The sequence below is a fragment of the Drosophila sulfurigaster genome, chromosome X (genome assembly GCF_023558435.1).
Source record: "Drosophila sulfurigaster albostrigata strain 15112-1811.04 chromosome X, ASM2355843v2, whole genome shotgun sequence".
NCBI lineage: Eukaryota > Metazoa > Arthropoda > Insecta > Diptera > Drosophilidae > Drosophila > Drosophila sulfurigaster.
Genome location: NC_084885.1, coordinates 6,883,439 through 6,910,846, shown reverse-complemented (window position 1 = coordinate 6,910,846; position 27,408 = coordinate 6,883,439). Strand labels below are relative to the sequence as shown.

At 39.6% G+C, this 27,408-nt stretch overlaps 1 protein-coding gene across 1 annotated transcript in view; it reads right to left on the bottom strand.

Annotated features, from left to right (window-relative positions):
• The window catches only part of LOC133847595 (uncharacterized), a 92,501-nt gene that overhangs the window by 8,642 nt on the left and 56,451 nt on the right, over window positions 1-27,408 (bottom strand). The window contains exon 5 of the mRNA XM_062282753.1: window positions 9,270-9,396. The gene's annotated coding sequence lies outside the window, so the exon portion shown is untranslated. The remainder of the gene's footprint in view (window positions 1-9,269; window positions 9,397-27,408) is intronic.

Sequence of the window (27,408 nt, the reverse complement as noted above, 5' to 3'; positions counted from 1 at the left end):
CGGCTGTGCAGCTGTGCAACAAATACAAAACACAAAGGCGTTTCATTGTTTATTTTGAGACACAAAGCTCGAGTGCTCGAGGCCAAATGAGAGATGCCAGCAAAAATAAGGAAAGGAGCAAAAGAAGCGAAAATGAGCCAACAGAGAGATCGTGTGAAGCATTTTGCACTTGGTGAATGTTGAGAGAGTGTTGCACTTGGAATTTTTTGCATTCGTTTTTCCAAAACAATATTTCGACAATCAGCGCAATGATAAATCAATAAATGCAGTCAGTAATTTAGCTTTATTAGTTTATTGCTTCCGCTGGTATAATCAATTAAACGTTTTGCATAATTTTCTATAAATGCTTGTCAAAAATTTTATGAATACATATATTCCAACTAATGGGGGGCTGAAGCTGCTGCTGCTGATGATGATGAGCAGCGAAATTAAAACCCGTTTTTTGGGTTTGCAATTAAAATTCTTTGCATACACAAATTGTGAATAAGTTTCGAATTGGAATTTACGATTGAGTCATTAATGTTGTGCTGTGATTGTTGAAATCAACTCTATATAGAGATCATCATCGATCAATGTGCGGTGGCTTTACAGCAGCTAACATTGATTGGTTTTTACGTCGACGTTTACGTTTATGGCTGCTTTCTCAAGGCGGACATTAAAGATTTATAGAACTGCGAGACGAAAATCTCATAATTACGATTGTTGTTCGCGGTATTATTATCGATCAGCTCAGCGAGTTTCTGGCGAAATGAATTCGCTTGTCGACTTCAATAAGCTTTTGGGCCATTGTCTTAGCCACATGAGCAATGACCGCTTAAATATGTGAGTGTGTATGTGTGTGTGTGTGTATCGTTCATTCATCTATTCACTTATCTACATATGTACATATATTTCATCTAAAGAATCGTTTGGCCAAAGCAGAGAATACAAAAATGGGGAATTGTTGGCTTGCCTTCTTGCCTCTTTTGCCTCTTTCGTTGAAGTGGCACAGTGAACCGTTTGTGGATTGGACAAACGCAGCAGCCGTTTAACGACTGAGATACATCTGTAGCTGACAGCTCTAACACTCGCTCACACTCACACTTGCACTCGCACAAACATAACTTTCTAGTTCACTGGAGCTGAAGTGAAGGCGCCGCGCGTTTTTTCTACTTCTATTTTTTTTATTAAAAAGTCGCACACACTTAAAATGCACAGGCGCAAAGTGGCGCAAATGAACTTAAGTAGCGTGCGTGCCACCGTTTCTTACACACATACAGATATAGATACAGATATATATGTATCTGACGGATGCGTCAACGCACAACAGCTTAACATATGCACACACACATAGCTATCTAACTGTCTACGTACATATGTTTGCATCCATATCTTTAACTGTATCTGTATCTGTATCTCGAGCTGTATCTCATGCTGTATCCGTATCCGCAGCTTGCGTTTTTAATTCGCATCACATCCTTTTATTTGCGTACGTGTGCGTGCCAAAGTCGTGAGAAGTTCGTTTTAAACTTCTCCCCGCTCTTCCTCTCTCTCTTTTGCTCTCTATTTTCCTTCTCCCTCGTTGGCATTTCGATTTGCCCCCTGCAGCTTTTTGCTTTTCGATTGATAGCAAATGATTCTTCGTTATGTCGCCAAAGTTGATTTTCGCTTTACTTTTTTTTTTTGTGTTCCTGCTGTTGTTGTTGCTTTCCTCTCATTTTTTTTGGCAAATGAAATTTGCTATCTTTATCTTTTGACTTGACGTCTCTCGACTGCTACCGGATACATTACACTCTGTGTCAAATTTAATTATAAATAATTCAATTACAAACTCGTATATAAAAAAAGGTTCTTTTTCCTTCTTTGCTGCATTTGACAGTTGGATTTTTGAATCTCCATTCCAATGAACAAGTTATCGAGCAATCAGTCGATTATTTGTTCAAGTACAGACACGAATACCGCAGGCCAAAAACAACGAAAAAAGAAGTAAAGAATTATAGGCGAGTATCTCATAAATTCCAGTAGCAGCAACAATAAAACACGCAGCAACAACGACGACCATTGCAATCGTTGTCAGTGATTTAAAATGTATAACAATTAACAAACAATGCGGCAAATTGTCAAAAGACATGAAACGGGCGTCTGTCGCTGGCCAAAAAATGCAAATTGAAAACTGCACAAAAAGTCGCCATATAAATTGCGCAAACTGCGCCGCCTCCCCTTCCCTCCCCTCCCCTACGGCCACGCCCACTGACAACACACATACAGACAAAGAAAATATCGTTAATACAAATGTTTGGGCGAGGCAAGCGCGACTCGTGTTGTCTTCTATCAGTAGCTGTATCTATAGTACTGTATCTGTCTCTGTATCTGCAACCGTATTTGTATCTGTATCTGTGTGTATTTGCAGCTATATTTATGTCATGTTGCTGGGGAAGTCTCACGCACACGCAACGGAAATGCTTGCCAATCAAAATGTTAATATCACGTTAAGGAAGCGATGGAAAAATCGAAAAAGAAAAACGAAGATGATAAAATACAATATAGCTCAAGTTGTACACACGCAATTTTATGGCCTTTAAACGATTGTGTTTCGATGGCATTTTGCATACGCGTTTAAGCCACGTTGTTAGCCACATTGTAAGCGGATAAACGACTGCATCTCGTTTAGCATTAGCTACTCTAAATGAATCCTTAAATATTTGCCACCTGCGCGCATAAATATTAAGTATACGTTACGTACGCGATAGTCTTGGCCTTAATTTGTTGCCTTGTTGCTGATTGTTGCACCTCTCTCACGTCACGTAATTCACTTATGTTAACGCTGACGTTGCATGCACCTCGTTACACACACACACACACACACACACACACACACACACACACACACTCTTCCTTAACTCTCCTTTCGAGCAGCAGCACATCAATCAGTTGCCTCAGCAACAGCAACTGCATCTGCATCGCACACACATGCTTGGCTCGGTTCATCCTGGAATCTGGCAACGGCGACTGCCAACTTATTATGCCAATTTACAGATGGCACACCACAACAACAACAACAACCACACACACACACACACTCAGACTTTGCAAACGAGCTGGCCAACGAATTGAGAAACAATTTTGGCGAAAAGCAAATCAACGTTTAGTCCACGCTCAAGCAGAAGAGAAGGGAAGAAGAGAAAAAAACAGCGGCACGTTGTCTATAAATGCGACACGAAATGTTTAGCTTTGGCTTTGGAGCTGGAGCTGCTGCATGCCACAGAAACATGCAGCTAACTAACTGCAAGACATGTCGTCCACTGTTCCCCTCTCTCTCTCTCTTCTGTAGTTGCCATCTTCTTCGTTTAGATAATTTTTTTCCTTTTGCTTGCTGTGGTTTGTTTTGTGGCTGACACAGTCAGCCCTAAGTCCTGGCACAACTACATATATATATATGTATATATATTTATGTATGTATATATAGTATATAGTAGTGTTATCATGGGCATAAGGCGGCAACAGCAGTCGAATGTTGTTGCTGCTGATGTTGTTGTTGTCGCAGATTTTTGCGTGTTTGATTTTCTTGTCACGTTTCTGCTAACAACATAAGGAAGCAGTCAAAAGCTGGTTGGCATCCCCAAAGCGGCAGCCACTCAGTTGTTGTTGGTGTTGCTGTTGTTGCAACGGAATCAGAGACAGAGGCAGTTGCAAAGATGTCGTCGTCGTCTTGTGAGTTGTCAACAGCATTTGAATGACATGCACAGAACGTAAAGCGGCGTATCTGTAAGTTCGTCCCGCTGTCAGTCACTGCGCTGACTTTGATTGCAATGCGCCAAGGATGCTGCAACGCGACGTCGACGTCGACGTTGACGTCAACGTTGTGGCATGCTTCAACGCACATTGCCGAAATTGTCAAGACGCGCTGACAACGCCAGCGAAAGAGCGAGAGAGAGTCAGACAGACAGACAATCAGGCAGTCGAGTCAGTCAGTCATTTTGAGAGACAGACAGCAGAAGGAACAGCAGCAGTTTAGCTCTGCTCAAGCTCATTGCAGACAGCCAGAAAATTGTGGCGCATCAATTTCTGATAGAAGACAACCTTGCACATGCCGCATGCCGCGTTCCATGCAACCGAGCAACGTTCAACGCGCACGCTTAATGTGCCAGCAAAAAGTCAATAGTAGGTGCTCAATGCAAGCAAGCTTTAAACTTATGTAAAATCAAAAGATATGCTTTAAGCATCATACTATATATCTACTGTGTATGTTAGCTACGTAAGCATACGTAACCGGCCGCATGTAACGTAAGCAAATAACGTAGCACTCTTGCTGCTGCTGCATTATGTAAGCAAACTCGTCAATGCAAACAATGAAAAGTGTGAAACTGTCACCTGTCGCTCGCAGCAAGGCAACGAACAGCATCAAAGTTGCTTAAATATTACACAACATGCACGACAGAAAGTTACTCTGGGGGCAGCTGGGAAAAGTAAAGCAATCAGTGATTCAATTGTAATGTATTTCGAGTATATCATTACGAAATTATAGAACTATGGAGTGTTTTAATTTTAATATATATTTAAAATATATTTTTGCATATTATTTTACGCAGTTGAAGAACTTTGAATATATGCTCTGAGGTTTAAAAGAGTAAAGAATTATATTAAATTGTTTACCTAACATTTTAATTGATGTGTTAATAACTCCTTGACTTATAGAAGTTAAAGAACGAAACAGCTGTTAGCGTCAGTTTTAAAACGTTCAAATAGTCGTTGCCTTTGCCAAGGAAATAAAGTAATAATTTCAGCTATCAAATAGTCTTGATAATCGCGCTGCTTTTCCTCATTAATATTTCATTGTAACTGCTACTAACATAGTAACATATTTTTGAAATTTGGACTCCTTCTATGTTTCTTAGTTTGGCATACCCGATGGCCTATATAAGTGTAGGGTATGCCAAGAGAATTTGTTTAGCTGTCATTGTTGCTGCGCACACTTTGTAGGCCGTCGCCACGGGTGGCCATTTTGTTGGTTGTTGCTTGTTGCTTGTCGGTTTTGGCTGCTGTTATATTTGCTGTTGCTGTTGCTGTTGTTGCTATCGTCTGTTGGTTGTTAGCTGTTGGTTGTTGTTGCTTCTTGGAGCAGTCGGCTATTTTACATCGGCTGTTTTCCTTTCACTGCGCCGTTGCTTTGTAAGAGTTCTTACTTTGAAAATGAAAATGTAGGCAACACACACACACACACACAGAGACTAAGAACAGCAACAAAGAAAACCTTATAGAAAAAAGAGGTACAAAGCAACAGCAGCAGCAGAAACACAGCGCAACCCAAAACCACCCACATTGTGCCCAGCGATTTGCATGTGGAATTTATGCATTTGATGGCCGTCAGCAACCGTCGTCGTCGTCGTCCTCCATCCTTAGCTGCACATCCTGGCCATCGTCATAGTCGCGTCGCCGTCGCCGTCGACGTCACTGTGGCACACTGCATGTTAATGAAAGGCAACTGCAGAGGCAGATGCAACCCTGGGCCCTCGGCAAACAGCTGTCATGAGCCGCTAAAGCAACGCTTTGAGCTAACGGTTTGTGCTCGCCTGTATGCATATTGGAAATGCGAAAAGTTCAAGGATTGCTCTGCTGCTCGTTGTTGTCATAGTCAGTCGAGTTGTTGTTGTTGTCGTGAGCTTAGATTCTGTGCAGATTGCGCTGCAGCAGTCATTTGTTGGTTTGCTTGTTTGGCTCTGAACTGTGGCCAGGTAACCCAAAAAGAAAAATATATAAATAAACCAACAACAGCGGCAGCGGCAGAGGCAGCGACAACAACAAATGCCACGGCCTGGGGCAACAAATGCAATGTGGCACATGAGCGAGCAATGTGCACTACTTAGCTGAGTGCATGCATAGCACAAGCACAAGCACAAGCACAAGAGACAAGAGGCAAGAGACAGCTGGCATACTAACTGGCAACATCAACAAGCAGCCACAAGAGCAGCCGCAGCAATGCGACCGACAACCGAAAGAGCAATTGCTGTGAGAAGCGCATAGAAAGGCACATTAGCCTCTCACAAGAGAGCCAGCGGTAGTGCAATGAGAGAGAGAGAGAGAGAGAGAGAGAGAGAGAGAACGGCAGAAACATATAAACATCATAAGTTGATTGCAAATATTACAAAAGTTAAGAAATTCAAATAGGAATACAAAACAAGTGAAATAAATGTATAGACCAAATATACAAAATAACAAATTCAATATAGAAAAACGTGGAAACATATTTTAAACCAGCACAATCAATTAAAATCTATAGAAATAACTTTTACAAATTTAATACTCAATTCTTATCATCTTATCCATTAATCAAATGCGGAATTGCGACACTACATCCGAGTTAAACGGCAGTTGCAATTTCAATAATTTGCAATCGGGGGCTTAAACTGTCTTTAAGCTTCGACTTGTGTTCAGGTTAAGACCTGGTTAAGACCACCACCCCCATGGCTATTTGGTTGCCTCCCCCCACGAAAACAAAAAAAAAAAAAAAAAGAAAATGGAAGACAAAAAACTTGTTGCCTTTCACTTGCAAATGTAACTGGCCATGTTTTTTGCCAGTCGCTCTGCGCTGTCAGCCTGGATGCCCGAGAGTCAGTCAGCAAGCAAAGCCGAGTGGAGTCGAGTCAGTCATTCATCAGGTAACTATGTGCGGCGCCCGACAGTCATCCAATTAAGCTATAAAAATCTTAATTTAATTATTTGCCACACGAACAAAGCCAGAACCCATATTCAACATTCAACATTCAACATTCAACATTCAACATACAACATTTGCCATTCACATTCACATTCACTCTATTGCCGTTGCAGCCGCATTCGTATGTTTGATGCAGTGCAGCACAGCGACGTCGACAACTCGGACTCGGAGACGGCAACGACGTCGACGTCGACGACGACGACGATTTATGGTGGCCGGTTTTTCTTCATTTGTTGGGCACGCGGAACAAGGCAACTGGCAGCTAGAGGTAGCAGCAGCAGCAGAGGGTGCAGCAGCAGGCAGCAGGCAACAAGCGGCATGCATTTTTCATGAATTAGTTCATATAAAAGTCAAATGCACAAAACATACGCTGTGTGGCAACTGGCAGCCTTCTACTGCTGCAAAACTGAAGGTATGGACTGGTAGCTAAAGGGCTAACCCAAGCGAAGGGTGTGTTGTTTAAGGGGGCTGCAGCATTAAACAGATTTGTGGCCGCAACACACAAAAACAGCCAAAAAAACAAAACAAAAAATAAATAAAATATGAAAACAAAACAAAGCTGGCTAAATTTTAACAACTAAAACTTGACTCGACTAGCAAATGCTACACAAAATGCAATGTAGTAAACAAATACTTATTTACACTAATTGATATTTGGAGTACAAACAATCTTTAAATTTCATATTGTCTCTTATCGTTTCGCTGATAAACACTGTGAACAAAAGTTACGTTAAAATTAATTGATCTAAACGGAAAACAAATGAATTCAATTTAGATAAATACATTTCTAAGAAACTTGTTTGCGTTATCACATTTGTGTTTTACAGAAACATTACATAATATTGACCTGATTCAGTAAAGTTATTATAACAAATGAAGCTAATATTGCAAAGTGCATTTAGTTTATTTGAACTTTCTACACCCGCAGTGCAAAAATGGTTAGAGAGCATTAATGCAAGTGCTATTTTAGGTTTACAAGGTCTATTTCTTTGTCCGATATGTGCTTTCACTCTCTCTTTCTTTTTCTCTCTCTCTCTCACAGTTTTTCTAAACTGAATTCACATATGTGCTGGGTTTTTGTGAGGTCCAGCGAGTCTTTCTTGTTGATTTTCGCTGCATAATTAATGAGTGCATTTGGCGGTGTGTTTCTGTTCCAGCTTCAATTCCATTTTCATTTCTATCTTCCCCTATATCCTTCACTCGGCTCTGTTTCTGCATATTTTTCTCATCTCTGAATTCCAGGCAATAGCGTTGTGCTTAGTTAGTAGTTCTCCTTCGTTCTGCACAGGTTTGATGGCCATGGGACATAAATTAGATGCATGAAACGGGTGGGCAAGAGAACAACAACAGTAGCAAAAAAAAGCGAGTTGGGCACTGAGATAATACGCCCGATTATGCGAAAGCGTGCCGAGCCGAGTCGAGGATCCAGTGAAATCTCTTGGCCGGTTAAACTTTGCCAATGAAATGAAAATCAAAGCCAAAGCCGAAGCCCAGGCCATGCGAGGAATGCAGGCAAGGCAGTTAGCCAGCCGGCCAGGAGAACTTGCTTCAGGGTCTGCCCCAACAGAAAGCTCAGTCAGCAGGATAAAACGAGTCGCTTAATGTTGCTGTTGCTGTTGCCGCTGTTGTTGCTGTTGTTGCTGTGGGGGAGTGTGGCTTGTTGTGTGCTCGCCGCTGGCCATTTCAGGACCTGCCACTTGATACAAAAAATAAGTAGGAATTACGTTAGCTCACAGAGACCCAGAGACAGCCACTGGGATAAAGAAAGAGAGAGAAATGAAGAAGGTGGTTTGTGGGCGGGGACAACATTGCTTTCACAAGTAAAATGACCAAAAAGGAACAAGAAAACGACAACAACAACAATTGGCACGGCACATTGAACAAGTTAAAATATAATAAGTACATAGGCTTCAGTCGATATGTGTGTGTGTATTGAACAGCAGTGGAGAGAAGAGAACAGCAATTTATTTTCAATCGGGGAGCAAATAACAAACAAACGAAAAAAAGTGCCTGAAAATGGCGCAACGTGAAAACGAGCTAAGCAAATTAAATGGAAATGGATTGGCAAAATTCTAAAAAAGTAGCCAAATTCGTCTAGTTCACATTAAATACAGCAAACACAAAAAAACGATGGGTTCTTTTAAAAAAGAGAGAGAGAGGAGAGAGTTTAGTCTTGAACGTACAGCACTGATAAGTGAAATCTAATAAGCTGCGAGTGCTTAAAATATGTTTGAGAATAGTTCACAGATAATAGCTGATTAGGAACATTTTAGACGAACGTCACAAGAAAGTGCACCTAAATGGTAAAAAAGAGGGAATAATTGTAACAATAATTGTCATTGCACGTTTGGAAACTAAATTTGATGTGCCTAAAAATGAAATAAATCATCTTCATAATCAACAGTAACAATAGTTTTTTCTATCTATGCTCTGTCTCCGTTTAAAAAAGTTGAAAAAGTCCATCTGCGTATTATTTTCATTATAATCAATAAACGAAAACTAGTTGCCATTTCAGTTTAATATTCAATACTCGAACCTAGCTCATTCTTTGTTGCGTCTAATGCGGTAAGCTTACCTGGACAAATGCGCTGCAGAGTTGCCAATTTGCTGTTTCAAGGACAGCTGCTGCACGTTGATATTACTATTTGTTATAGTTGTAGTTGTAGTTGTAGTTGTTGCGCTTACAGCGTTTGTTGTTGTGGCTGCAAAGAGAAGAAAAAATAAATAGAGTTTGGTTAGAGTACAGTCTTTTGTTCCGGCTTTAAAGCCGTCGCCAGACAACGACAACGACGGCGACACACAATTTAACAAAATACATCAGCAGCAAAAGGCAACAACAACCGAAGAAAAAAAAAATGTAGTCTAAAATCGGCTTTTGGCTTTTGGTTTACCTCTAAGCTCATTAATTTTATTTGCCCTTTGCGGTGGCTGCTGCCGTGGAAGCTCTGCTCTGTCTCAAGTGTGCGACTCGACAGAAAAAAGAGCATAAAAATTGAAAAAAAGGGAGACTTACTGCACACACACACACACACACACACATACCTATAAACGCTTTGTTCTCTATTCGTATGCAAAAAAAAAAAATTAAAGAAAAGAAAAGCAAAAGAAATGGAGGCCAAAGTCAAGTGGCAACAGGCTGAAGCAAGACTAAGGCCGCCCAATCTGAATCCCAATCCAAATCCCTGGCCCACCGGCTTTAACTGGCAACATCCGCCCCAGACTTTGGGGTACATATACTTTTGATGTTGTCGCTTCTTGTCAGTTGCCAGTTGCTAGGTGAAACAAAATAACAAGTAAGAAAGCTGCAGTCGAGTGTTCTCGACTGTGAGATACGCGTAACCCATTTTTAATAAAAGTAAAATGGTACGGTATTGTTATTAAAATATACCAAATTAACATACCAAAAAATACTACAATGTGCCGAAAGTGCACATAGATATACCGCTACATTCAAAATATACTTTGAAATATATCAATTTAAAATACATAAAGAACTAAAATATACCGAAGCTGAAATGTAGATATACTATAACATTCATAATATACTATAGAATACATAATATACCAAAGATTCTTATAGTCTCTGAGTATTATGGTTATATCCCGTATTATGGTTATATCATCTCGACTGTTCATGCTGGTGAAATGCCGCCTTCTGCATATTTACCGTTGACACAAAGTTATAATACCCTTCTACCCTACGGGTAACTGGTATAAAAATACGGTTCAAGGTTTTTTGGGTGTGTGTGGTGTTTTGCGCGCTGCGGGCGCAAAAGTGAAAGTGAATTATTAAAAACAATTGCAATTGACGCTGATAACTGTGGCACACAAACTACTGCAGTCAGTCACGCAGTTGTCCCCACGCTCGAGTGGTTTTGTGTGAGCCAAGTTACGTTGCCCACATATAAACGCTTGTCATCAGAAATGGCACGAGCCGCCGTCGCAGTCAATAAATGGCCTTTAACGCAGTTTATAGACATTTGGGTTATTGGGTGACTTACTCTGTTATGTCTTGACCCAAGCCCACAAAACTAGAAATAAGAGTTATATATATCTTTAGTTTCGATTGACATTTATTTATTGAACTATGTTTTGTTATTTCATAAATCGAAATTTCAATTGTTCGGCTGCCATATAAAACAATTGAAATAAATTTGAATATTCTGCTTGCCCTCGCTCCTTCTCTCTCATTCATTCTTGTGGCTTGCCTTTGCTTTTGTTGAACGATTTTGGGTTTTTGATTAATGTCCCTCTGCGTGTGTGTGTGTGTGTGTGTGTGTTGCAACCTCAAGCCCTTCAATATAACATATGCTACTATATATATATAAAGTATATTCTACACACAGGCAAAATCTCATTGCAATTGCCATTTCCATTCCATTTTCATTTTCATTTCGATTTTCATTTGGTTTTCCGGTCCAAGTTACTTGCAAATGTCAGTCAACTTTAGATTTCAACACTGAAGTGTTCGCAATGACTGTGCGTCGTTCTGTGGTGGATAAGGGGAGTGTAAAGGGGCGTGATGCTGTTCGTTTTACATGTAGTTCTCGACACATTGCTCATACGCAGCGTTCGCCTCGAGCCAAATGAAGTTACTTGCGGTTGGTTGTTAGTTTTAAAACAGTTTTTTCCAGCAACTGCCATTGACTCTCTCGTTGTTGCTGTTGTTGTTGTTGTTGTTGTTGTTGTGGCTGCTGTCAGGCGTCTTTTTATGTGCATATGTGTGAGTGAACGAACAAGACAGACAGACAGACAGAGATAGAGAAAGAGAGAGGGATAGAAAGACTTGATTTATGTCGCTTTATTTCATTTTAATTGAAAAACTTGCACAGTGAGCGACCAAAGCCAAGTGGAATTTACGCCCAGCCAACGCACAAAAGAGCAAATATAATTAAAATGGCATTTAAAATGTTTTCGGCTACCGGCAGCAACAGCAACAGTTACAATAGCAACACCAACAGCAGCAATAACAAATAGCAACAACAATGTGAGTAGACGACAAAAAACAAATATGCAAGCTACTCGTAGAAAATGTATGTAATGGCATAAAAAAGTAAATAAATTACAAGACAAAAGCTCAAATGTAAATAAAATGACTTTATTAAAAAGCTGGGCAACCCAACAAAAAAGGATAGGCGTGTTTATAAACTTTCAGTGTGCAAATAATAAAGACATTCGCAAGTTCTATGGCTGCCACAGCTAAAGAGCTGTGAACCTGACGCCAAGAAGAGTGAGTTTGAGGCAAGTAAATTGTGCTGGCGTTGCAGCTAACACGACCCACAGATACCCTTCCCTCTGCTTCTACCCCACCGCAGGGCAAAGCGAGCAGCTTTTTTCCATTCGTATGACAAATGCAAATGACGCACACACACACACACACACACACACACACACACACACACACACACACACACACACATACCGAGCGAGTTGCTTTTTGGCGGTGGCAACTTCGAAAGTGGGCGCAGCCATTGCCATAATACAAAATACAAGCAAACGAAATATAACTAGACCTACTATATGCACAGTGGGCACACATTTCTAAAATGGCAAGAGTTCGATTTAAAAAATGTTATATATTTTTTTGGCAATTACCAAATTGTCAAGAACTTGATTTGATATATTTTTTATTTACTCAATTGTCATTTTAAAAAATTCACAAATTTTCAACAACTTGATTAGATATATTTTTTATATCCAATTATTCATATATTTTATTACAATTTTTTATTAAGAAATTACCAAATTTTCAACAACTTGTTGCAAAAGGTTTTTTTATATACATACGTATATTCCATATAAATCTTATTGTTTTATTTTATATTATATTTATACTACTTTGCTTTCAAATGTCTAAATAATAAGGTAAAATAAACATATATTGAAATGCTTGAACAAGTTTTTTTTTTATAAAATTTCTTTCTAGAAATGTGTTTTCTAAAAATGTATATGCTTTAATTTATTTTTATTCTTAACTCACTTAGATGCGACTCTTGATATTGTTCTGCCATATTTTCCTGGACATTTTGTTTGGCTGCCGTCACTTGCAACCCATTTCGAAATACCTTGCCCCACTCAGACTACATTTTAGTACAATTTTCAAATACACTACTCCAGCGGAGAAGCGAGCGAGCAAACAGGCGCAAGCACTTGACCAAACCACGGTGCAACAGCAACAGCAGCAGCAGCAACTGCAAGAGGCAGAACTCTGGCAGCAACAGCAGCAGAAAAAAATGCCGCCAACAACGTAAATCATGCGGCCAGCATAAAACAGCAACAACAACGCCAACGAAGAGAACAAACAGACAACCAGCACGAAAAACGCCAACGCAAAACGGTAACAGCAACAGCAGCAGCAGCAGCAATAGCAGCAACAGCAACAAGAACAATTTCAACAGCAGGCTACAGTATCAACAAAAAGTGAAATTAAATAACAATAACAAGGTTAGCTATGTTTTTCTGTCGCTTCTGCTGACTGCCTGCCTGCCTGCTGCTGTTGCTGTTGCGATAACGTTGCCAATATGCGCAATGCAACAACAGCAACAGCAGCTGGATAGAAAGAGAGAGAGAGAAAAAGAGAAACAAGAATTTATTTCGAATGTGCAGCAAATTGAGTGTTTTTATTGCATTAACATAAATAAATTAGAATGCCAACGCGGCGCGCATGTTGCTGACTCACGACGAGTCGGAGGCAACAGCAACACCGATGGCAGCAGCAACATCAGTGGCAGCAACATTGCAAAAGTTGTCCCTGCAGCAACGTCAGCTGACGCGTGTTGGCTGTCAGAGTAATGTTTCGTATGAGTGTGAGTGAGCCATCAGTGTGTGTGTGTAAATGGTTGCTGATGCTGCCCACAGCAACATTCACGTGCAACTTTGCTGTGTCAGCAACATTCGTATATTGTTGCCGACGCCGCATCTACACGAGTTTCTTGCTGCTGTTGCAGATGTTGTGTGTATGTGTTTGTGTCTGTGTTGCCGTGAACTGCAATGACTGTGCTTAACGGTGCTTTCAGCACACGTTTGCATATGTTTGCCGTCCTTACGACACACCAGCAACCAACAACCAGCAACATTACCACGTGCGGCTAGGTAATCAAATGATTTTCCACATTTTCATAAGCAAATGCTGTAAATGAACCAAAGTGTTTTCCTATGCAAAGCAAACAAATTAAATTATTAACTGCATTTGCAGCTCTCTAAACAGAGGTTCCTTTTCACAACTGAACTGAACTGCAATCCAAAATAGATTAGCATAATTTTGGTTTATTAACAATTCTTATTAGGCGCTTTTGAATCGCCCAAACTGTTCAGCAAATAAATTTTAATTATGTTATATATGACAATTGATTAATTTAAAAATGCAAAAGCAGTTAATATGTTTGTCATTTTGCATTACTAATTTTAGGAATTTTCTAAACCTGAAAATGTTGAATTAAATGATTTAAAGTCTCATTATAATACAAATTTTAAGGGGTTAATAGCCTAATATATTTTTATATTATTTCTCTTATATAAGTAAATGGAGTAGACGAAATTATATTTCAATAAATACTTTGCAAATTACACAGTCTGCTCTTTTTCTTATTTCTGAAACTAATTCTTCAGTTTAATGATATAATAGATTTCCTTATAAAATGCCTGTTTCACTCTAAACAAACACTAATTCTTGTTAAACTTATAGTAACAAGTTGAGCTCCATTAATAAAAACGTTAAGAATCTTATTTAATTCTGTTTAATTAATTAAGTTTAAAGCCAGGCTGTCAAATACTTGTGTTTCGAGCTCTGCCACAGGTAAAACAAAGTGAACACAAAGTCTTCGTCTTCGACTGCGACATCGACTTCGACTTCAGCCACTGCTTGGATTCAACTTTGTCTTGGAGTGCGTGCTGAACACGAACTATAAATACATATATATATATATATATGTATATATACATATATAGTATATGTGTGTACTTCTTTGGAGTACGTTTGATGTGCGTGCAGGAGAAATCGTAATGACAGCTGCTTGCCTTTGAGCTTGGCCGGCTGCCGGTTGCTGCCACAGCTTGCGATGCTGCTGCTGCCGTTGCTGTTGCTGTTGGGTATTGCTTGGCTTTGTGTGTGGGTCAGGCAACTGTCAAGAACAGCATCAGCTTCAGCTTTAGCTTGAACGGTAGCAGCGGTAGCAGCAGAAACATCATTCGAAGGAGCATCAGTAGCAACAATGATGGCGACAATTTGCGGGACAGCGACAGCGACATGGCTTTAGGCCGTCGTGTGGCAGCAGCCACTGAGAGTCCAGTGGCAGTGTCAATAAAACGAAATTAAAAACTTTAAATACAGCAGCGCCAGCAGAGTGGCTGAGGCCAAGACAATTTAATCAAGCAACTGCAAATGAATGCCCAGAGCAACTGAAGACTGCCGACCGGCAACCAGCGACCAGCGACCGGCAACCGGAGACCAAAGATGTGGACCAAGAAGACGCCATGGCGCCAACAGCAGAGTCAAAGCGAAGCGTCAACGACAGAGAGCGCGCACATTTGCATGCCGGCAACAACAGAGGCAAAGGCAAAAGCAACAGCAACAGCAACAGCAAACGCAGCGACAACAACAAAAGCGAAACAATCAAAAAGTTTTTAAAACAAATTAAAAGTTGACAGCAAGCGGCAAGCGGCGTAGCATGACCAAGGCAAAGGGCGGGGAGAGTGGTAGAGAGGAGAGGGAGGTAAGGGGATAGGGGCAACAACTCTAAACTGCAACGGCCTTTCGCAATGACTGGCGAAATTTATGATGCGGTCAAGTGCAATGCACTCGAGTGGTTAAGCGAGCAAGTTGCATGCTTGCCAACGAGGGCGACACGAGGTGGCCAAAGGGAAGGGGAGAGCGCAGGGAGTTATGCATATAGCGGACGGCTATGTGAAACCAACTTTATTAGCCCAAAATGTCAAACAGGAACTGAGAAGTTTTATGGCCCAAGGTGTCATTGACTTTGCTCTGTGCGCGCCGCCGACTCTGCGTTTATAGTCGCAACAACAACAACGACAACAACAGCAGCAATAACAAAACAACAGCAATAACTGCAACAACAGCAAAGAGCAAAAACAAAAGTAAACACAAACAAACAATGACAGACAGATCGGATTAATGTCAAGTTGAGAGGAACTCTCGAGCAACGTTTCAATTAATACCCAAATGTGCTTTAAGTATTCACAATTTTGCATCGATGCAGTAAAAAAATCACTTTAAATATTTGCATTTTATGTGCGATCCCCCTTTAAGCGTTTTTGCCTTTTCCTTTTGATGTCCTTCGAAACATTATTCAATTTGAGCGCTCCTCAATGGCAATATCAAAGAATATTTGGCATTTCTATCGAATTAATTTGGAGTGCTGTAAATGCGAGTCACCAGCGCATTGACAAGCTACTTAAAAGCTTTGCTAATTACGCTTGCAAAGCTTTTTAATTACAAAACTAAAAAATAATTGAAGCTCAACTTAGTGTCAGCAAAATAATCTTCGAGCCGAGCACAGATTTAAGCTGTAATTTCAAAGTTTTTGGCAAAATGAAATTAATCTCGTTACTATCAACTTTTCATATTTACATTGAAATATCAAATGAAAGCTTGGGTTTCATATTCATTTAATTTTTCACTTTAAGTAAATTCAAATAAAAATGATTACGAAAAGCATCTTAATGCGCAGTGAATTATATCATATTAATGATTTCAGTTTCAATGGCAATTTAAAATAGCCGAAAGCAGTTCAGATGTCACCAGACGCCCACTGGCATCGAATAGTTATTTGCAATATGCATTGGTTGAAAATGAAATAACTATATGTACAGTATTTGTGTACTCTATAAGGAAAAAAAAAAACTTTTTCTTTCTTTTCTTTTTTTTTTTGGGCCATGGCTGAAGGCTGATGTCCTTTCAAATCGAGTGAAAGAGGCAAAAGTTTTGGCCGTAGGATCAACTGGAAGTGCAACTGGAATTGCAATTGCAATTGCGAACAAACTTAAATCGAATTCATGACAAATGATGCGCGAATTTTTCATTTGCTTTTTGCGACTTTCAATGGGCGTGTCACTGCTCCATTCAAGCACCTGCAATGACCGGGGGGGTCAAAAAAAACAGAAAAAATAAAATAAAACGTGCCAAAGGTGAAGAGGAAGTTGCGACGAGCGAAGCGGCACAGAGTTTCAAAATCCACGGTTAAGTCAAGGTTATGCTCATAGTATGGTTCAATTACCTCCACTTTTTGGGCTGCTTTTTGGGTTTTTGCGTGTCTATTTCTCGTTTTCTTGCCATGTGCCTTGCTCTCTGGCGTTGCCAAAGCGCCCTATGGATAATGGTAGTTGCTCTTTGGCAAAGGTTAAAGCCAAATTAGAAAACAAAGTCTTATGCTTGAGCGCACAGACAAGAGTCTTTGGTCAAGAGTTTAGCCCCCTTATTTTTTGTGTTTTTTGCTTCATTTTTACTTTTTGTGTATTGCTCAAGTATGCAGCAATCATCGCCATGATGATGACGATGACGATGAGACGAAGTCTACAATGCTGATGTTGTTGTTGTTGTTGTTGTTGCTGTTGATGATGAGAAGGAAACGACGACGATGATGATAAGTTTGCTCACTCGGGGTCTGGCCAATGGCCACACTTGAAATGTAATTAGAGTGCAGCCAAATGCATCCGAAAAAGAATGTTGCAAAAAAAAAAAAAACAAATTGAAGGGCGTTTGCTTTCAAGTGTTCTTGTTCATGTTGTTGTTTAATGTCTGCCCTGAACTTGGCAGCGATGTGGAGAAGTGGAGTCAACTAACTTTAAAATATTTTTGTTTGACAGTTCAAGCTCACGAAAAATGTCTCTTGAGGCATACAAAAATATTTTGCTCGCCTTGAGCTAAGAGAGAATGTGTTTTTATACGCAATAAAAATACAAATATTTATAGCCAACAAAGACATTGTTAATTTCACTTTGCTTTCGGTGTTATGTTGATAGTTTAAGATTGTCTTAATGAGTTCATATAATTTGCAAATTAAATGTATTAGTTGGGCACAACAACAATGGCAACAACATAATCACTTGGCTTTGGTAAAAGTAAGCATTTAAAGCAATTAGTTAATTTATGAAAGTACAGCTGAAGCTGAAGCTGTAGCTGACATTAGAAAATAATCCATTACTTAAGCTCTTAAGCCACACGACTGGCCACAGATTTTTGCCCACAAAATGCTCATCACGAATATTAATGGTAGAGCTCTGAGCTTTCGCTTCAGCAGCAACATCAGCATCAACAATGACAAAAGCCGCCGCCCACACATGGCAAAACATTGGGTTAAAATGTTGCTGAGGTTGCAGTTTGCTTCCTTCGAATTGTATAAGACAAAATGCGAAGCAATACGAGATATATACATATATATATAAAAGAGAGACATGAAAGTCATGCGTTTATGCGCATAACTCAAAATTCCATTGATATTTATTTCAGCAGAAAACACAACACAGAAAAAAACAAATGTCGATGGCTTTTGTTTAGTTTCCATTTCAAGCCAAATCTTGTAAACAATTAATCACTGGACATTCAGTCAATTTGAGTTCAATTCGCAGTGAGCTCATTTTTGTTTTGGTTTTGCTTTTGGATTTTGGATCGGTCATTCAACGCTTGGCTGGGGGAAGAAAGTCTTCCAAAAGTGAAGATCATCATCATCATCATCGTCATCATCATACGGATCGATCAACATAGCGACGCACGACCACCGCTCTTTTGTCTATTAGCCAACGGGTTTTTGTTTTGGTATTTATAAATATAAATGTTTTTTTTTGTTTTTCATTTTACTAACCAAAAATGGCAAAGTTTTACGTGGCACTAAAACGATGTCTTTATGCGAAAGCTTTAAGAGCATATCAACTTTCGCTCTTTCGCTCCCTCGTCAGTCAAGAGCTACCGAGTCGAGTTCATTCCACTTTCATAGAGCCTCTGAACCTACCTTTACCTTATTACCTTTGGCCTACCGGTAAGTAGTTGTGTTTTGTGTTTTTGTTTGTTTGTGGTTCTAGTTCTTGGATTCGTTAAAGAGTTTGAGCTCGCTTAAATTGAATGCGGTTGTGCATTTGACATTTATTATCAAATAATTTTCAGAGCAGCTTATCCTTGAATGGGGCCATGGGCAATGTCTGTCAATGTGAACATTTATGGTATTTGCTTTGAATGTGCTGCTGCTGCTGCTATTGCTTCGAACGAAGACGAAGAAGCACCCCAAAGACAGAGAGGGAGAGAGAGAGAGAGACCAGCCAGACAAGTAAATCTAACGAATCTGTTTGAAGTTTTGTGCCACAGAGCATGTCAAGTTTTTGCAGCTGCACTTGAAAGTTTTCCTGGCCCCTCCAGTCCCGCCCCAAACTGAACTGAACTTTCACGAGCCGGCCAACAACTGGTAACTGGTAACTTGCCACCACAACTGGGTGGCAGGGAGCGTAGAGAGATGAGTGGGCAATTGGTGTAGCAACTACCAACTGGCAACGACACCTGAGAACAGCTTCAACTTTGGCAACAACTTCTGCGCTGAGCTCTTCAGGCACAATTTGCCTGACACATCTTACACTACGTACATACATATGCAGATATGCCAGAGATTTGGCCAATGGGTCAGGTAGGCAACAGCAGCAGCAATCTGGCGCGCTGGCAAAACTGATCCCGCTTTTCTATCCACGCCCCTTCCCCCGCCCATGGCTACAAAAATTATACATCACATGGCTACGCATCGCCTGGCAAGTTCAAGTTTAACAATTGCCTGCGAAACCTCACTCACTCACTTACTCACTCAGTCAGCCAGCCAGCCAGCTAAAGCCATTGGCATTTGAAAAAAAAAAAATGAAATAAAATGAAAAATACAACAACTAACTTTGGCAACGTGTCAAGCCGGTTTCTCAGTGTGGCGAGCAAACAAGCGAGCGAGTGGCACATGGTCGACACGCCGGTCAGCGGCGCTGCGCATATTTGACGCCAACGTTGAAGTCGAAGTCGAAGTCGCAGTCGGCGGCTGACTCAATCCGGTCTCTCATGTAGAAAGAAAAAAATGTAGATTAAAAAAAAAAATAAAAATAAATAAAAACTATAACAAGGCGACTGGTGGTGAAACTGCATTCAGTTAATTCAATTTGCGAGTAAATAAACTCAATGTCTGACATATGGCTATAATAGAGATTTGGGCGCGTGCTGTGACACGATTGCAAAATATTATAGAAAGGTGGATTAGCTGCCGACGTATGCGTAATATGGTGGGCAATGCGTATACTTAATAAGCACAAAGCTTGAACGTATACTTAATGCAAAAACTAATTGAGATTTTGCATTTGCAAAATTAACAACTTAATAAGGCGACTACACAAATTGATGGCCAGCTGAAAAACAATTGAAAAACCAATCGTAAATAACTGAAATTATGCTGCGCTATCAACAAACGTGTTTAATTAGAATAAATTGGAATTGTTCTGCACACACACTGAAAATTATTGTGGCTCGTTTGAGTCATATTTGATATAATCTGACACGTGGCCAATTCTAAATTATTGTGTGTAATTTGCCATGCAGCAGCAACAGCAACAGCAGCAGGCCCAATTAATTACTAAATAGTTAATTGCAGTATCGAACTCACTTTTGGGAGCATAAAATTGTGGGTTCAATGGGAATGCGAGAGAGCGTATTTGCAAAGCTCAAATTGCCATTTCCGTTTGCGAGTGCAAATGGCAACAACAACAACAACAAAAAAATATTATACTATATAGTTGGTTGAATGCAAACGTGCAGGAAGAGAGAAATGAAACCAAACGAAACGAAACGAAGCGAGCAAATATAAATATATACAACTAAAGTCAACATTAATAACAATTTTGTTGTTGCTGCTGCTCTTGGTTGCTTGACCGTCGTCGCCGTCGTCGTCGTCGTTGCCATCGTCGACGTCGTCAGACGTTGCCGCTATTTAATATTAATAAATAAATATGGTAACAGTTCATATATCATCATAATAATCATCACTGTGATCATTGCGTTCGCCATCATCATTGATTATGCTTTGTGTTTCTCTCTCTCAGTTTGTGTGTGTGTGTGTGCAGTGCTTTCATAATCAATCAATCAATTGATTGAAGACGTTGAAACAGATGCTTAAATGGGTCGGCAACAGACCACAGCACAAACTATGCAATACACGAACACACGCACACACACTTTTCGAATAATAATAATAATAATCCCGTAGTATTTCGTCGATAACGGCAAATGCAATCAATGGCAAACTGCAAAAGCAAAGGCAAAACCAGAACACTGCAGCCAACTAACTAACTTGTCTAAGCTGACGTCGAAACAATCTTCAGCAAAACCGACAGACAGATTACTGTTGTGAATGTAATTGAGTTATGCTCTGATCCCATTTTGTACATTTAATCGATTTTCTTTGCCATTGATCTCGCTAAAGTGCAATTGCTTAGAAGTAGACTTACTTCACTGAATTTCTTTATAAATTTTGTTTCCTTCTTACTGTATTATTATTATAATTGTTAATATTATTATGATTATTATTTTTATTATAATTTATTTTCTTTCCCAATTTTCTTCCCTATTATTTGTTCATCTCATTCTTCTCGAGAACTTCTCAGTTCCCATTCGGATTTATGAAGTCTCTCAATACCGATTAAAATAACAAACAACAAGCCTACTCAAAACAAATAAGTTTCTCGCGCTTGTGTCTGATTAATGATGATGAAAACGATACGTAATTCCCCAGATTCCCAGCACAGATTAACAGCTATGCAAGAGAGCATCATGTTATGACGCATTCTTTAGTTAAGAAAAAAGACAATTCGGAATTTTTGTATTTACATATGGCCTGGCTGCTGATTGTGCTGTTTTTGTTTTGTCTTTCTGCAAAGCCTGTTTTGTCGTTGACGAAATCATTTCGCGTTACTTTTTGAAAGTCGTCATATATATTAATATAAAAGTGTGTGTGTGTGTGTGTGTGTGTGCGTATAAATCAGAAGCTGCGGGCGGCATTAGCATATTATTAATGCGATGCGACCATATTTCGCACTCTTGGCCAGACAGACAATCAGGGGGCAATCAGGCCAGCACTCGTTTCACTGCACGGGTCGCGTACGTTAAATGTGTTAATTTATTTCGATTAATTGCTAATTTGACCAAAATACAACAGCCGAAGCCGAAGCGGCAGCGAGCAGTGACAACAAAATAAATAAATGTCGCACGGCAATTTCCGGAAATCGTTCAGTGATTACTCATACGCAACGTCAACCAGACCAAAGCTGTTTATTGTAACGGGAATAAAATCCCCCTCAATCCCCGCGTGTAACTTTCCATGCCATTAATCATACACTGAAAATAGTATCGTGTGTGTCTGTGCAGAAGTTTCCTCTTAATAAAATTGAATTGATATTAACCGGCAAGTCGTCAAATATTACTAGTTGTTTGTATTGCTAATTAGTTTTGGGCATCACACACACACACACACATAAAAGTCAATGTTTAATTGCCTTCAAGTGAATTGAATTCAATACGCTTTAATTATATCTAATTGCTTGTCTCATTGTCTCGTCGGTTTGTTCGGGGTTATGATTTATTTTTGATGCTAGTTGTAAGATGCTGTGTGTGTTGCATAAGCTTGACCTCTGCCTCTGAGTTGAGGCGTGGCAAAGTGTGGGAATAACGCGACGCTTGCTCATATTTCCATTTCACAATCTACCCACTTGACATCACATTCACTCGGATAGCCGGAAATACAGACACACACACACATACAAAATGCATAAAAAATATTTACAGATTTTTGGCTGCTGCCGTTGCTGCGGCTGCTGCTGTTGTTGCGGCTTGTTTGACCAACAACCCGGCCAACAAATTGTTGACACATTTTCACAAAAAAAAAAGAAAAAAAGCGAAAAAAACCAACGAACCAACCAGCGTGTGTTGAAAGTGAAGGTGGCGTTGGCGCGGTCAACCATGTATGTCTGTATATGTTTATGATAATCGCATATAATGGCGTGTTTATGCAAATTTATGACAGATTTTTTATACGAACGTAGCGTACGAAAGGTCGTCGAATGCGAGCGAGAGAAAGAGGGAATGTAATGTGTCTTGTCTTGTTCAAGTTAATCAATATGCGCAAAGCTCTCGAACACCATTCAAACCAACAAAACTGTATTTTGATGCACTTGATTAGAGGCAAAGTATTTAGCAACTAAATTGAAAGTAGTCACAAAGTAGTCCCCACATTTTGTATTTCGAAAGCCCTTCAATTGTCTAATTGATTTCAAAACGGCGACGAACTTGATACCAATTCGAGCAATTGCGAAACGTGTGTGCATTGATTAAACGCATTTTGGGATGAGTGGTCAATTTACGAATTCATTGTGTCAATGATAATCCGTACTCGTTGTTGTTCATCAACGTTCACTCGCTAGCTTCGCTTCGCTATCCTGCCATATTCTTCGCACCGCAGTTATGCAACTAATCAAAAGCAACTGCTCCAATTGTTGTTGTTGTTGTTGCAAATGGCTTATTTGTTTGTTGCGCTGTTTCAACTTTGCTCTACCCGCACACTGTGTTCAATTTCAACTTTTGATTGTACTGCATTAAATTGATTTTCGACATGTTGTTGCCTCCTCCGCTTCCTCTTCTACCTAACAACAACGTCTTTGGTTCGCTCCACTCAACTCCGCTCCCATCATCAGCATCATCATCATCTCATCGTGTCATCATCATCTTGGGTTTGTTTTTGCTGTTGGTTCTGCTGCTTTTTTGTTGCTGTTGTTGTTATTATTGCGCATGATTGGCATTTCTTCAGCTTGGTTTTTTTTTTATATATATATAGATGTATATATTTTTGAAGAGCCAACGCTCATCAGTTTATTTATTTACTTTACTGTTTACTGTGATTACTTCACTTTGCTTGAACAACAGCAGCAAAAAACAAAAACAACACTAACAAACTGCAGTCATCTCGCTCGCAAATGAAAATTGATTTCTGCCATTTGTTCATTTCCGATTTGCAGTTACAGTTACCAAAGTTGTAGACAATGAATGCTTCAAGTGGATGCCACCACCAGCAGCCCGAAAATGTGACACATCATTGTCACGGGATTGGGATTGGGATCGAAGCTTATTGCATAAGCGAAACAATGCGGAACGCCAAAACGAAGATGCCAGCTACGAAAATGACTCGCAAATCAAGCCAAAAAAAAAAAACAGCCAAACAGTCAAGCACCAACAAAAAAGTGTTGCTCGCATTTCACTTTCATTCGGCAGCTTAGAAACAATCGTCGACTTTGGCCCAAGCCATTCACTTTTATTTTGATTTTTTATTTGATTTTTTGGCAATCTCAATTTGGTGTTTGCCACAAATGCAATGTGCCTTCCCCCCACTGCTTGCCACCTTCCTCCATTTGATGTTTGCAAGTGTTTTTCAATGTTCAATTCTACACATAGTCAATGCATTTCAATGGCGATCATTTTCAGCTAACGTTGAATCGAACGCAATATTTAACTTAAATACTGCACTAATTTAGCCATCAAGTTGAAGCTTAAAGCGATCGACAATCGCTTAGCATTCATGTTAGTTTATTAATATTTAATTGATCTCGCGTTGTTTACAGTTGCCACAGATGAGATGATTTGTTATTGCGTTCATTCATTCATTTCATTTCCGATTGTTACACTTTGATTCGCTTGCATAACAGCTTGCATCAAGGTTGGTTCAAAGTTTATGTTTAACTTCCAATTAAAAACCATTAAGCAGTTGGCTAACGTGTTTGCTTTCATATATTTTTAAGCTTCTTTTATTGAAATACTCTTTCACACTTCAGTATTATAATTTGATATCAATGGACAATCAAGGAATTTGATTTACATTCAACTTGTTACAAAATGTTAAATAGTTTATCTGTTTTTCTGTTTTTTTTTTGTTGCATTTTAATTCAAGCTGCATTCAATTTAAATTACAACCATAAATTCTGGTGCAAATTCCTTTCCGCAACCCTCACGCTGTTGATTGGTGACAACTTTGCCATGTTGGCGTTTTTTTTTTTTTGTGTAACGCGATTGATCGTGTGCAGGAATTTGTGTCAGATTTCTTAAGCCCCCTCAATGTGCAGCAGCAGCGGGCATTACTATGTCAGAGTACTCTAGTATATACATATAAGTACAGATATTATGGCATGAAAACTGGTGTACAAGACACGGCATATAATTTAACACTCTGACCACAATCAGTTCAGCAAACTGCCCGCGACATGAGCGCAAAAATTCTCTTCATACCGCCTGCCTGCCACTTGTTATTATTATTGCTGCTGCTGCTACTGCTGCTGTTGTTGTTGTTGTTGTTATTGTTGTATTCTTATATTTCTTTTTTTTTCCAACTTTTTTCTATAGTTTTTCAGAGTTGTTTTTATCGCTGCCGGGCGGAAATGGCTCGTTGCCGAGGCGCGCTTTGTGCGGCGGCGGCCTTTTCAATAGTATTTTTCACACTTGTGAAAATTAAAACTTAACTGAACATTTTGCTCTCGCTCTCTTGCTGCCGCTATAGCTGCTGCTGCTGTTGTAGTTGTTGCCTTTTATTGTTTTAATTACACGCGTTTTTTCGCGCATTGTTTCAATGACCGTCACGCGCCGCAAGCCGCAAGCCTCTAGTTGAAGTTGCTGTTGCTGCTGCCTCTGTTGCTGCTATTATTGTGTTGTAGTTGTTGCTGCTGTTTGTTTGCAAAATGAAGTGGTCATATCTGTGCTGTAGCCCCCCTTTTTCACTCTCTGCCTTTTTTTATTCCTGTTGCCTTCGCTTGCTGCTCGACCTATAGGCGAGCACACACAACGAGCTTTAATGATAATTTCCAAATGACATAAAAGCGGCTGCAGGCGAGAATGTCCTGGCTGTGGCAATTGCAATAGCTCGTTCAACCAACCAACCAACCAACCGATCGAACGAGCGACAGAGCGACCGGACAGCAGACGTTGTAATCAATGAACTGGCCGGGGCCAAACCCCCAAGATAAATGAATTAAATGAATGGCCCGGTATCTCTCTCGCTCTGTGTGTGTGTGAATGTCTGATTGTTTGCGTTTATGCTATTTTACTACATGTGTGTGTGTGTGTGTGTGTTTGTGCATTTTAATGCCTTAATGAAAAATGCATTTTTAATTATTTTTTTTTTTTATTGCTGTGTGTTCATTTACGGGCAATTTTTTATCATTGAACGTTGGCTTATGCGGCGTATGCGTTATTTATTGTACTTCATTTTCTTTCTGACGTCTGACAAGTTTAAGTTGACACCGCCGTTTCCCCTGACGTGAGTGTGTAAACGAGAGTTGTTGTGCGCTATTGGTACCGTTAGTTTGGTTTTGGGATTCATTTACGCTAACTGCATTTTATGTCTCGGCTATTTACGCTGCCACAGCGAACAACGAACAACGAACAGCCGAAGCAACGTCAACTACAACATCAACTACGATGTTGGCCATGCGGCCAAATATCGTATTTCATCATTTGTTCAGGTTGAGCCATTGATTTGTATACACACACAGGTAACAGCCGCTAACTGGCAGATGGCAGATGGCAGCTGGCAACGTTGTCTCTTGTCATTCATTAGGATGGCATGTCATTCATTAGTTTCCCTTCCTCTCGCTTCGCTCTCTCTCTCTCTCTCTTTCTCTGTCTCTCTCTCTGTCTTGCGATGGTTGCACAACTTTTGCACCCTTGCGAGACACAACGGAAGCGACATAAACTCATCAAATTTCAAGCCAATTTGTTTACTCGCCTTAACGTCTGACACTTCCAAGAGCGGGGGCGGAGGGACGGACAGGTAAATGGCAGCACAGCACAGGTGGAACACGGAAAAAATACACACATACATAGACAAACATAAAGCAGAAGAGATATCACATCATTGATTTCCATCCATAAGAAAGTGGAATTAAATCGCAATTTAATCGCATTAGCAATTTGCTTGCTTCAATTTATCAAATTTCAAATTTCAAATGCTAAAATCAGATATTGAAATTCTTGTGAAATAAAGAGGAGTCTGTCTCTCTCTCTCTCTCTCACTATCTCTCTTTCTCCCTCTGTCAGCTAAAGTATTATTTAAGGCTTATTTCAATTCATCCGCTTTCTTTTTGCCACTGCATCTGCATCTACAATTTTCATACATTCACTTTTCATTTGATTTACATGCGAAATTATGCTGGATTTTATATTGCAAACGAACACGAACAATTTTTTGTCATTTTTGCCATGCTCAATTTTCACTACAACACTTCAATGCAAGTTTCAATTTCAATTGCAATTTTCTCAAAAAAAAACAAAACAACAAAAAAATAGTTGCTGATGTGACAAAGCTTTTACTACTACTGCGACCAGCAGTCATTGTCTTTTGTTGAATTTCAACATAATTGCAATTTGTACATTTTACTTTTATTACTCGCTGTTTGCTGTCGCTGTTGCTCTTGTTTTATTTTGACATTCGTGTGTTAATAAAATATAGTCAAAACCAAAAAAAAAAAAAAAAAAAAAAAAAACATATTCAAATTAAATAAGTACGAGCAACAATCAAAATGTTGTGAATATTGTGAGACTTTGCGAGACAGATTTGATTTGCAACGGAAACAAATGCATGCATTATTTTTACACACAAAAAAGTACTTAAAAAGCAAAAATTTAAATTAAAATTAAACTCATTTTTGTGACCTAG